At 51.2% G+C, this 9,692-nt stretch overlaps 1 pseudogene; it reads right to left on the bottom strand.

The window, feature by feature from the left end:
• Positions 1-403: 403 nt before the first annotated feature.
• Positions 404-1,546, bottom strand: LOC123171195 (pentatricopeptide repeat-containing protein At1g05600-like; annotated as a pseudogene).
• Between the last annotated feature and the right edge of the window lie 8,146 nt (positions 1,547-9,692).

The following is a 9,692-nucleotide window of genomic DNA, read 5'->3' as shown; positions in this document are numbered from 1 at the left end:
CACGGCGAACTCCAGCGGCGTCACATCCGAACCTCTGCCGTCTGGGCCCGCCCCTTCCTTCACAAGAACCGCGCGTCTGAAGAAGAGGCAAGTCAAAAGCAAGCAATCATCAGCGTCACATGCTGGAACAATGGTTCGAAGGTTTAGGGGCAAGCTAGATGGAGTGAGCAGGTTATATTTCGCGTACCCTCCCTCCTCGGGGCGCGTCTCAACCCAGAGGAGCCGGCCGTCGCAGCGACGCCCACGACCCATACGGCGCGGTTGCCTTCTGGACGCCCGTGCCATGCGGGCGAATCCCGGCCGTCCGGTCGCGGCTGGGCGTGAGCTGGATTCGGCATGCACAACTGCACGCTTCGCGCCGAAAGCCGCTGCACTCTCTTCCATCCTCGCCACACAGCTTCAGCTACCAACCGTCGGCGTCACCATCCTTCCGACGTAGCTGCAGCTCCATCGCCCATCGACCTCCGCCTCCTGAATCTCCGAGATGCAGCAGGAGAGCGGGTGCGGGGAGGCTATGGCATCGCGGATCGACGACGATTTTGGCTTCAAACATGCATATTGTCGGCTTGAACCCCTTTTTGCCCATGTCCTGAGACAAATTGTCTGCCTCATTCAACCGTCTCTCGTCATAAAGATCAAGAATAATGGATTCAAAGCTTGCAACAATCTGCCCACCACGGACAACCAAAGCACGGTCAATGGCTTCCCGGGCATCCTCGAAGGCAAGCACAACAAGCATTGGCACGCGAAGAGAACGCCTACTACCTGGCATCCTCAGCCCCTTCCTGATAATCTTATCCAGCACTTGCTCTGCCAGCTCGCCTCGGCCAGCAGCACAGAGCGTGACCAGCAACGCCCGGAACACCACCACATCCCCGTCACAGCCCCGTTGCGACACTCACCACAGCATGGAGTAGACAATGTGCATAGCCTTGTCAAGCATACCAGCATCACAGAGCGCGGGAACGATCACGTGGTAGGCACCTCTGTCCGGCTCAAGACACTGATTAGACATTTCCTCGAGCACCTGGAGCACGAGGTCAGGGCGCCGCAGGCGGCACATCTCCGAGATGAGCAGAGTGAGATCTTCGGACGCTACGGACACCTTGGGGCGCCCCTGGAAGTCGGCGAGGAGGCTGGCAGCCTCAGGGAGGAGGCCGCGGTCGAGGAGGCGGCGGAGCAGCGCGGAGAAGGAGAGGGACCAGGACGGGGCGGGGGAGGCGGGGAGCAAGGAGCAGAATATGGAGGCGGCGTCCGCGGGAGGGAGGTGCAGGATGGACACGACGAGGAGGGCGTCCGCCGAGGGGGAGTGTCGTAGGACGCGGCGGAGGAGCGAGGGGAGCAGCGCGGGGGAGGACAAGGCGGCGGCGAAGAGCGAGGCGTGGACGGCGTTGCTGTGGCGGTAGGAGCCGCGCGGGTACCAGCCCGGCGCATCGACGTACAGCTGCGCCGCCTTGACCGGGCTCTTCTACCGCCGGATGGCCCCGGCCAGGTGCGCTGGCGCCAGCACCCGCGGCCACCGCACCGGCCTCGCGCTCCTCGCCATACTACCAGCTTCGGAGTTCCCCGGCCACCGACGGACACAACACAAGCAGGCAGCGGCGGATGGGGAACTGGTCGAGGAGTAAAGAGGGAAGGGGAGCTTGCGTGCGTTGGCAGAGTTGAGCATGGGGATTGAGGCAACTTTCCTGCTCTCCTTTTCTTTCTTCCTCCGAACGAAGTAAACGAGGAGGGCATTGGCCAGCGAGCGATGGAGACGTGGCCAGCCAATCACAATTATTCACCGCACTGTGCTTCTTGCCGACGTGGACGACGCGAGAGTGCGTCCTTTGCGCCATCGTTAATGGGTTGTATTTCCAAAAAATGGATTTCCACAATTTTGTGAACAAGGAGCAAACATTTGTCATATCAAATGATATAATGATGTATGCTAGAGGAAAAACATACACAATTAAACATTGGCTGAAAGGTGCACCCGAAATATGGGCTGGGTTGCACGACCAACATCGAAATGGCGATTTAGCAACTAGCACACTAAATTAGAATTATTGTCCATTAACTGTGAAGCCATAGGGTTGCTAGAGATGTTAAATTCTCACAACATAGTTCACTCAACACGGGTACCAAGAAAAGAATGGTGATGGCGAGAAGCATCACTGTACCAATAATTTCTTTAAAGGCGGTGAAACTCTCACAACATCCTTGACAAAAAGGCAGTAATACTTCAAGGTAGATCATCATAGGAGCTGGATAGCAAGTTGCATCCATAACATGAACAAGTTTGTGATGAAAGGAAGGTAAGGATGTTGTCGATGGTAACTCAAATTACCAGGGAACGAGGATGGCACTTATCATCAAGAATTCCATTGATATCTTGGAAGGAGTCAAAATGTTGATGATGATCACGACAATTTGTTGTCGAGAGGATCCACGAAGAAGCAATTGATCAGCGACTGCATCAAGCAAAAGGACTGATGCAGCAAAAGATTATTGGAGCCACAGATACGACACAAACTCGGGGTCAAGTTTGTTGTTCGAGGTGAAACGATAAGACGAGGAAATTGACGAAAGCTTAGTTCATCGCCAAAAGTTTTGCTCCGTGAATAAGGACCAGGTAGCACAGTTAAAATTTAGCACGATAAGGATATAGCCAATCAGGCTAGGAATGACTTGAAGGATTATTAAACTCATAAGCAACAAAAATTACTTAGAGTTATCGTATCAGAGCGTGGAATTGATTCACTTATCGATGTTCTCGGTTGACGACAACCCAGAACCCGTGGGAAATCTGAAATCGGTGAGAAGCAATACTAGATGAAGACTCATAAGCGGTTATGTAGTTCGGTGATATTCTCGAGATAACAGAGGTGAAACTCGGAGGTAGATCGGAATAGAAACTGATCTGTATCGTAGACTTGCGATAGCAGATACTTTAATCTTGTCGGAATAGACAAGGCAATGGAATGATTTCCTTTCAGATATATTGAATAAGGTTAGCATGGTCGGAACCATAACTACAAGGGATCCAATTTACGATACTGGATGAATTATTCAAATGATTAAATATTCTTGCAAGAAGCTTTCATGATAAGTTCCACATCGTGTCAGTGGGCATGAACACAAAGGTTCAAGGTCGACTCCCACTCCTGCAATGCATAATCTTTCATTCACTTCTCGTTTTCGAAAAAATTGTAGTGTTGAAATTTTATTTGGCGAAGCAACAAAGGAGTATGACTCGCAAAAACTTTCGGGTTCATACGGTTTGGGGAAGGCATAGGTTCAACCCATCGGGGTATCTTAGGAGCATATACCACAAATTTCAAGAATAAATAACACAAACTCGATAGTAAAGCATGCTTGAGAAAGCAGAGGATACAATTTACCACAGGCATTATGTATCCGAGGAAAGGCTCACAAGCTTATTGAATATGGAGGACGTTGTCGGATAAAATCCGACAAAAGGGCCTGATGGTCCACAAGGGATCTGATGTGAGCACCAATACTCAACCAGAGGAAGAAAGAATGCAAGGAGATTAGATTATAGAAACAACTGACTAACTCAAAGCTCAATTGCAAAGGAATTATGAATTCCAAGACAAGGGATTAGAAGCACTGCTCTGATTAGGGATGGATAGGTAGAATAGCCTTAGGGGTACAATCGATGGCGATTTGATTGGTTGAAATCCAGCACATGTTAAAATGACGTTTGAGCCAGAAGGATGAATTCTAGGATCTGATTGAGGATTGCGAGCATTCGCAACATATTCTATCAACAGACTCAAAATGATAATGATAAAGGACGACAATAAGATTACTAGACTTATGGTATTAACCATAATGCAAGCAAGTAAGAAATTCAAGAACAATAGGCTGTTGAGGATTTTCAGAAGAACGAATGGTATTACAAAGACTTTTGTGAAATACATGAATCAACTGAGGATGAGCGGATACTCGATATGTGCTCAAAATTATCCGTAGGGGTATTTAGGTGACAAAGAACCGCAAGGCAGTAAGCTCAAAGGATTCTCGGAACAATCGGAGAGCAGTTCGGGGCATCTTGTAATAACAAGATCAATGGGATTGAATGTAAGAATGGCAGGTGTATGCAGTTATCAATAAGGATATAATAGTGGTAGGGAATTTGCAAAGGCGGTGGGTACAAGTGTCTCAGGAGAACATCGTAGAGTAACCTCGGAATCTTCTGGTGCAGCAGACGATCATCGGTAATAAGGTGCTCTCCGGGTGAAAGTGATCACGAGATCCTAATGTTAGATTTAGCAAAATTCATTTAACCCGAATAGAAGAGAGATCAGAGTCCCAGAGTATAGACGAGGAATAAAAGATCCTAATACCACCCAATGGCGACGTAGGCCCATGGGCCGCACAGCCAAGTTAGTAAAACAATTTTCATCGACTAGACTCAACTTTGGCCAAGGAGTGTGGAAGGGGGATTCCTACAGGCAGTCGGCTCTGATACCAACTTGTGACGCCCCCGATTCAATCATACACTAATCATACATGCAAACGTGTACGATCAAGATCAGGGACTCACGGGAAGATATCACAACACAACTCTAAAATAAAATAAGTCATACAAGCATCATAATACAAGCCAGGGGCCTCGAGGGCTCGAATACAAGTGCTCGATCATAGACGAGTCAGCGGAAGCAACAATATCTGAGTACAGACATAAGTTAAACAATTTGCCTTAAGAAGGCTAACACAAACTGGGATACAGATCGAAAGAGGCGCAGGCCTCCTGCCTGGGATCCTCCTAAACTACTCCTAGTCGCCGGCGGCCTGAACGTAGTAGTAGGCACCCTCGGTGTAGTAGGGGTCGTCGTCGATGCTGGCGTCTGGCTCCTGGGCTCCAACATCTGGTTGCGACGTGCGAGAAGAAGAGGAAAAAGGGGAAAAGAGGGAGCAAAGCAACCGTGCGTACTCATCCAAAGTACTCGCAAGCAAGGATCTACACTACATATGCATGGGTATCTGTGTAAAGGGGCAATATCGGTGGACTGAACTGCAGAATGCCAGAATAAGAGGGGGATAGCTAGTCCCGTCGAAGACTACGCTTCCGGCAGCCTCCATCTTGTAGCATGTAGAAGAGAGTAGATGGTAAGTTCACTAAGTAGCATCATATAGCATAATCCTACCCGGCGATCCTCCCCTCATCGCCCTGTGTGAGAGCGATCACCGGGTTATATCTGGCACTTGGAAGGGTGTGTTTTATTAAGTATCCGGTTCTAGTTGTCATAAGGTCAAGGTACAACTCCGGGTCGTCCTATTACCGAGGATCACGGCTATTCGAATAGATAAACTTCCCTGCAGGGGTGCACCACATTACCCAACACGCTCGACCCCCTTTGGCCGGACACACTTTCCTGGGTCATGCCCGGCCTCGGAAGATCAACATGTCGCAGCCCCACCTAGGCACAACAGAGAGGTCAGCACGCCAGTCTAAATCCTAAGCGCGCAAGGGTCTGGGCCCATCGCCCATTGCACACCTGCACGTTGCGTGGGCGGCCGGAAGCAGACCTAGCCCCCTAATACAAGAGCAGGCGTTCCAGTCCAAGCCGGCACATGCCGCTCAGTCGCTGATGTCAAGAAGGCTTCGGCTGATACCACGACGTCGAGTGCCCATAACTGTTCCCGCGTAGTTGGTTAGTGCGTATAGGCCAGTGGCCAGACTCAGATCAAATACCAAGATCTCGTTAAGCATGTTAATTGATGTAACCGCGAACAACGACTAGGGCCAGGCCCATCTCTCTCCTAGGTGGTCTCAACCTGCCCTGTCGCTCCGCCACAAAGTAACAGTCGAGGGCCGTCGGGAACTCAGGCCCAGCACTACCCGGATGGAGCCACCTGTCCTTTCAGCCCCCACATCGAAATCACTTGCGGGTACTCTACGAGCCAACCCGACTTTAGTCACCACATGTATCATATAGTATGTATGTAAGTATATACCCGTGATCACCTCCCGAGTGATCACGGCCCAGTAGTATAGCATGGCAGACGGACAAGAATGTAGGGCCACTAATGGAATACCAGCATCCTATACTAAGCATTTAGGATTGTAGGTAAAGGTAACAACGGTAGTAGCAAAGACAGGCTATGCATCAGAATAGGATTAACCGAAAGCAGTAACATGCTACACTACTCTAATGCAAGCAGTAGAGAGAAGAATAGGCGATATCTGGTGATCAAGGGAGGGGGCTTGCCTGGTTGCTCTAGCAAGGAGGGGTCGTCAACAACGTAGTCGATCGGGGCACCAGCAGGGACATCAGTCTCGTAGTCTACGGAGAGAAGAGGGGGAAGAAACAATGAATACAATGCAAACAGATGCCTATCAATGCATGACAAGACAAGTAACGGTGCCAGATGTGCCCTAACGCAGTAGGAGGTGATACCGTCGAAGGGGGGAAACATCCGGGAAAGTATCCCCGGTGTTTCGCGTTTTTGGACAGATGAACTGGAGGGGGAAAGTTGCGTGTTCACTATGCTAGGGATGTGCGGCGAACAAACGGACTGCGTATTTGGATTCGTCTCGTCGTTCTGAGCAACTTTCATGTACAAAGTTTTTTCATCCGAGTTACGGTTTATTTTATATTAATTTATAAAGATTTAATCATTTTTTCTGAAATTATTCTAATTCAAAAATAAATGTGAAATACTAGGTGCACCCAACTCTAGTACACATAAGTGTACCAGAGGGGCTGACATGTGGGACCAGGGGGACCAGTTGACCAGTCAATCTTTGACTGGTCAACAGGAGGTAGGCCCCCCTGTCATTGCCTGTCTAATTTAACTAATAAATTAATTAGACTAATTTAGGTTGGGTTAATTAAATTAATTAACTATTTAACTAATTAATTAATTATGCTTGAAAATATATTTCCTTTTTTATTTAAACAGGGGAAGGGCCCACTGTTAGTGGCTAACTAGGAGGGGGTTAGTGCTAATCTAACCCCCAATTAGCAGGGGCCTGCTCAATCTGGCAGAGGCGCAGCCGGCAGGGGCTACGCCCGCGCACAGACGGGGGCCACCGGCGTGGCAGGCCGGCCGGCCGAAACAGCGGCGAGCGGCGCGGCATGGGAGCATGAGGGACGGGCGCGGGGCTTCGCGATTGCGCGCGGAGGGGCGAGCTCACGCGGGGCTCCGGCCATGGCTGTCAGCGGCGGCGGCAGCGGGAGGGCGACAAGCCTGAGTGGGCGCTGGCGGCTATGCGAGAGCAGGCAACAACGCAGGGGGAGGACAAGGCTGCAGCATCCTACAGAAGCAGCAGCAGTAGTAGCGCAAGGAGCAGCACTGCACGCAGAGCAACCGTGGCGGAGCAGGCGGTTGGCCGCGACGCGTGGACCACGCACGGGGGCAACCGGCGACGCGGGCGGGTCGAGCGGGCTGCAAGCGGCCGCGCGTGTGGTGTGGAGGAAGCAGCGGCCGGTGCGGTGGGTAGCGGCGCTGAGCAGCGGAAGTAGGAGGAGGCGGCAGTAGCATGCGAAGGGGGAGGCAGAAGCACGCAGCGCAAGAGGGAGGCACCAGGCGGCGCTGCAGCGCCGGACGCGGCTACGGCACAAAGCAGCAGCAAGCGCAGGAGTGAGGGGGGCTGGTCGAGCAGGGGACGGCCACAGGGGCTCACAGACAAGCGGCAGGGGTGCACGCGGCCATGGGCGTGAGCGGACGCGACCAGGGGGCGTGGGCGCACGGAGCTCCCGGCGCCCGGTGACGGCGGCCTATAGCGACGGTTACGAGGGGAAAGAGGGGGGTCGAGGCTGCTCACCGGGGGAGAGCTGATGGTGAGCTCGTACGGGGCCGGGGTGGACGAAGAAACACGGATCGCCGGTAAGGCCGCGGTGGTCGTGACGGAGGAAAACGATGAGGGCGATGATGGCGTGGCTTCCCGAGCTCGATCCGGTGAAGTAGTCGAAGGAGAAGAGCGTGACAGAGCTCTTGGGCAGCACGGGACGGAGAACGGTGGCCGGTAGACATGCCTATGACGGGGCCAAGGCGACGACGGCGTCCGACGAGCGTAGAGGAGAAGAAAAACGGTGCGGGGAAAGGGGGGAATGGTGCTAGGGTTCCAGAGGGGTCGCGGGGTTCCTCTTGTAGGCATCCAGGGGGCTGGATGCTCAGCACGTGGAGATCCCCGGCCATGGACGTGCTCAGATCGTCCACGGGGTGTGCTATGAACAGGAAGAAGAGGATGAGGTGAGTTGGGCTGTGCGTTGTACTATTCATGGTGGGCCAAGTGCATAGGAGACTTCATTCTTTCTTTTCTTTTATGCTTTCTATTTCCTTTAGTCACTAATTAGCTTTTGTAAAACATGTAACTAGTCCCATAAATAACATTGCATTATATGGCACTGCCACAAAAAGTTTGGGAGGCATTTGAAAAGCTTTGGAATTTTGTTTAAATAGAATGATAAAATTTGGGGCTATTTGCCACAGTTTTGGATAGTTTAGGGCATTTAAACATTTTTTAAAAATGTTGGTTCACCATCAATATTTACGAATGAATATTTTCCACATGATGAACAATTTAGTTTTAATGTTTCAAAACTTTTATCCTTTGACTTTATTTTAAATTTGAATTCAAACGGGACTTGATTCACCGCGAGATTAACAATGGTAACCGTGGTGACATGGCATCATTAGCAGAGGATAACTGTAGCTTAACTATCCGGGCGTCACATCCGCCTTGTCCTGTTGGATGCATGCGGCGTCACAATTGATGCGCGGTACCTACGGGCAGATGAATCCATCGACATCGGAGACATCGTGCCCTTCCCTTGTCACTTTGCTTGGGTTCGAGATCGCCTACCGTCGACGAGACTGGTGCCGACACCGACGAGCGCACCGGTGGAAGTGAGAAGCGGTGCGGTACACGGGCGGAGCACGGAACGACATGCGAACGGGTCGACACACGCTGATGCAGGCCCGAGCTCCCCCACTGATACGTCTCCAACGTATCTATAATTTTCGATTGTTCCATGCTATTATATTATCTGCTTTGGATGTTTTATATGCATTAATATGCTATTTTATATTATTTTTTGGACTAACCTATTAACCTAGAGCCCAGTGCCAGTTTCTGTTTTCTTCCTTGTTTAGATTTTCGCAGAAAAGGAATACCAAACGGAGTCCAAACGGAATGAAACTTTCGTGATGATTTTTCTTGGACCAAAAGACTGTCGGTGGGAACGACACCTATGGGATCACTGGAATCCCTTCTACGGTTGGCGGGCGCGGGGTTGTGCAAAGAGCGGGTCTGGCGGTCAGCACAAGGATCGTTTACCCAAGTTCGGGCCGCGAGGATGCGTAATACCCTAGTCCCGCTTTGGTGTATGTATTCGAGTGTTCTTGAGTTCTTGAACTAGCTACGATGTGCCTCCAGTCCAAAAAGATCCGAATCCTTCTCCTGGTCACCTCGGACCTCCTTTTATAGACAAAAGGGGTTGCCACAGTGGCACACAGGAGGTGGAAAGGTGTACGGTGGATGAGTCTATCCTATGGCACCATCGGACAAACGCATTTAATGCGCTGCCGACGTGCCCCTCTTGCTTTATCGGGGACGGCAAGGAAGCTCGTCCCAGCTGTCGCCGCCTCACCTGGCTGCGACACATGTCCGAGCTGACGAGGCGTTGTAGCACCACGTTGGCTGGCTGCTGGGCTGGTGCGGCGGTGGAGTCTTC

The sequence above is a fragment of the Triticum aestivum genome, chromosome 7D (genome assembly GCF_018294505.1).
Source record: "Triticum aestivum cultivar Chinese Spring chromosome 7D, IWGSC CS RefSeq v2.1, whole genome shotgun sequence".
Lineage (NCBI taxonomy): Eukaryota > Viridiplantae > Streptophyta > Magnoliopsida > Poales > Poaceae > Triticum > Triticum aestivum.
This window is presented reverse-complemented; position numbering and strand designations above follow the sequence as displayed.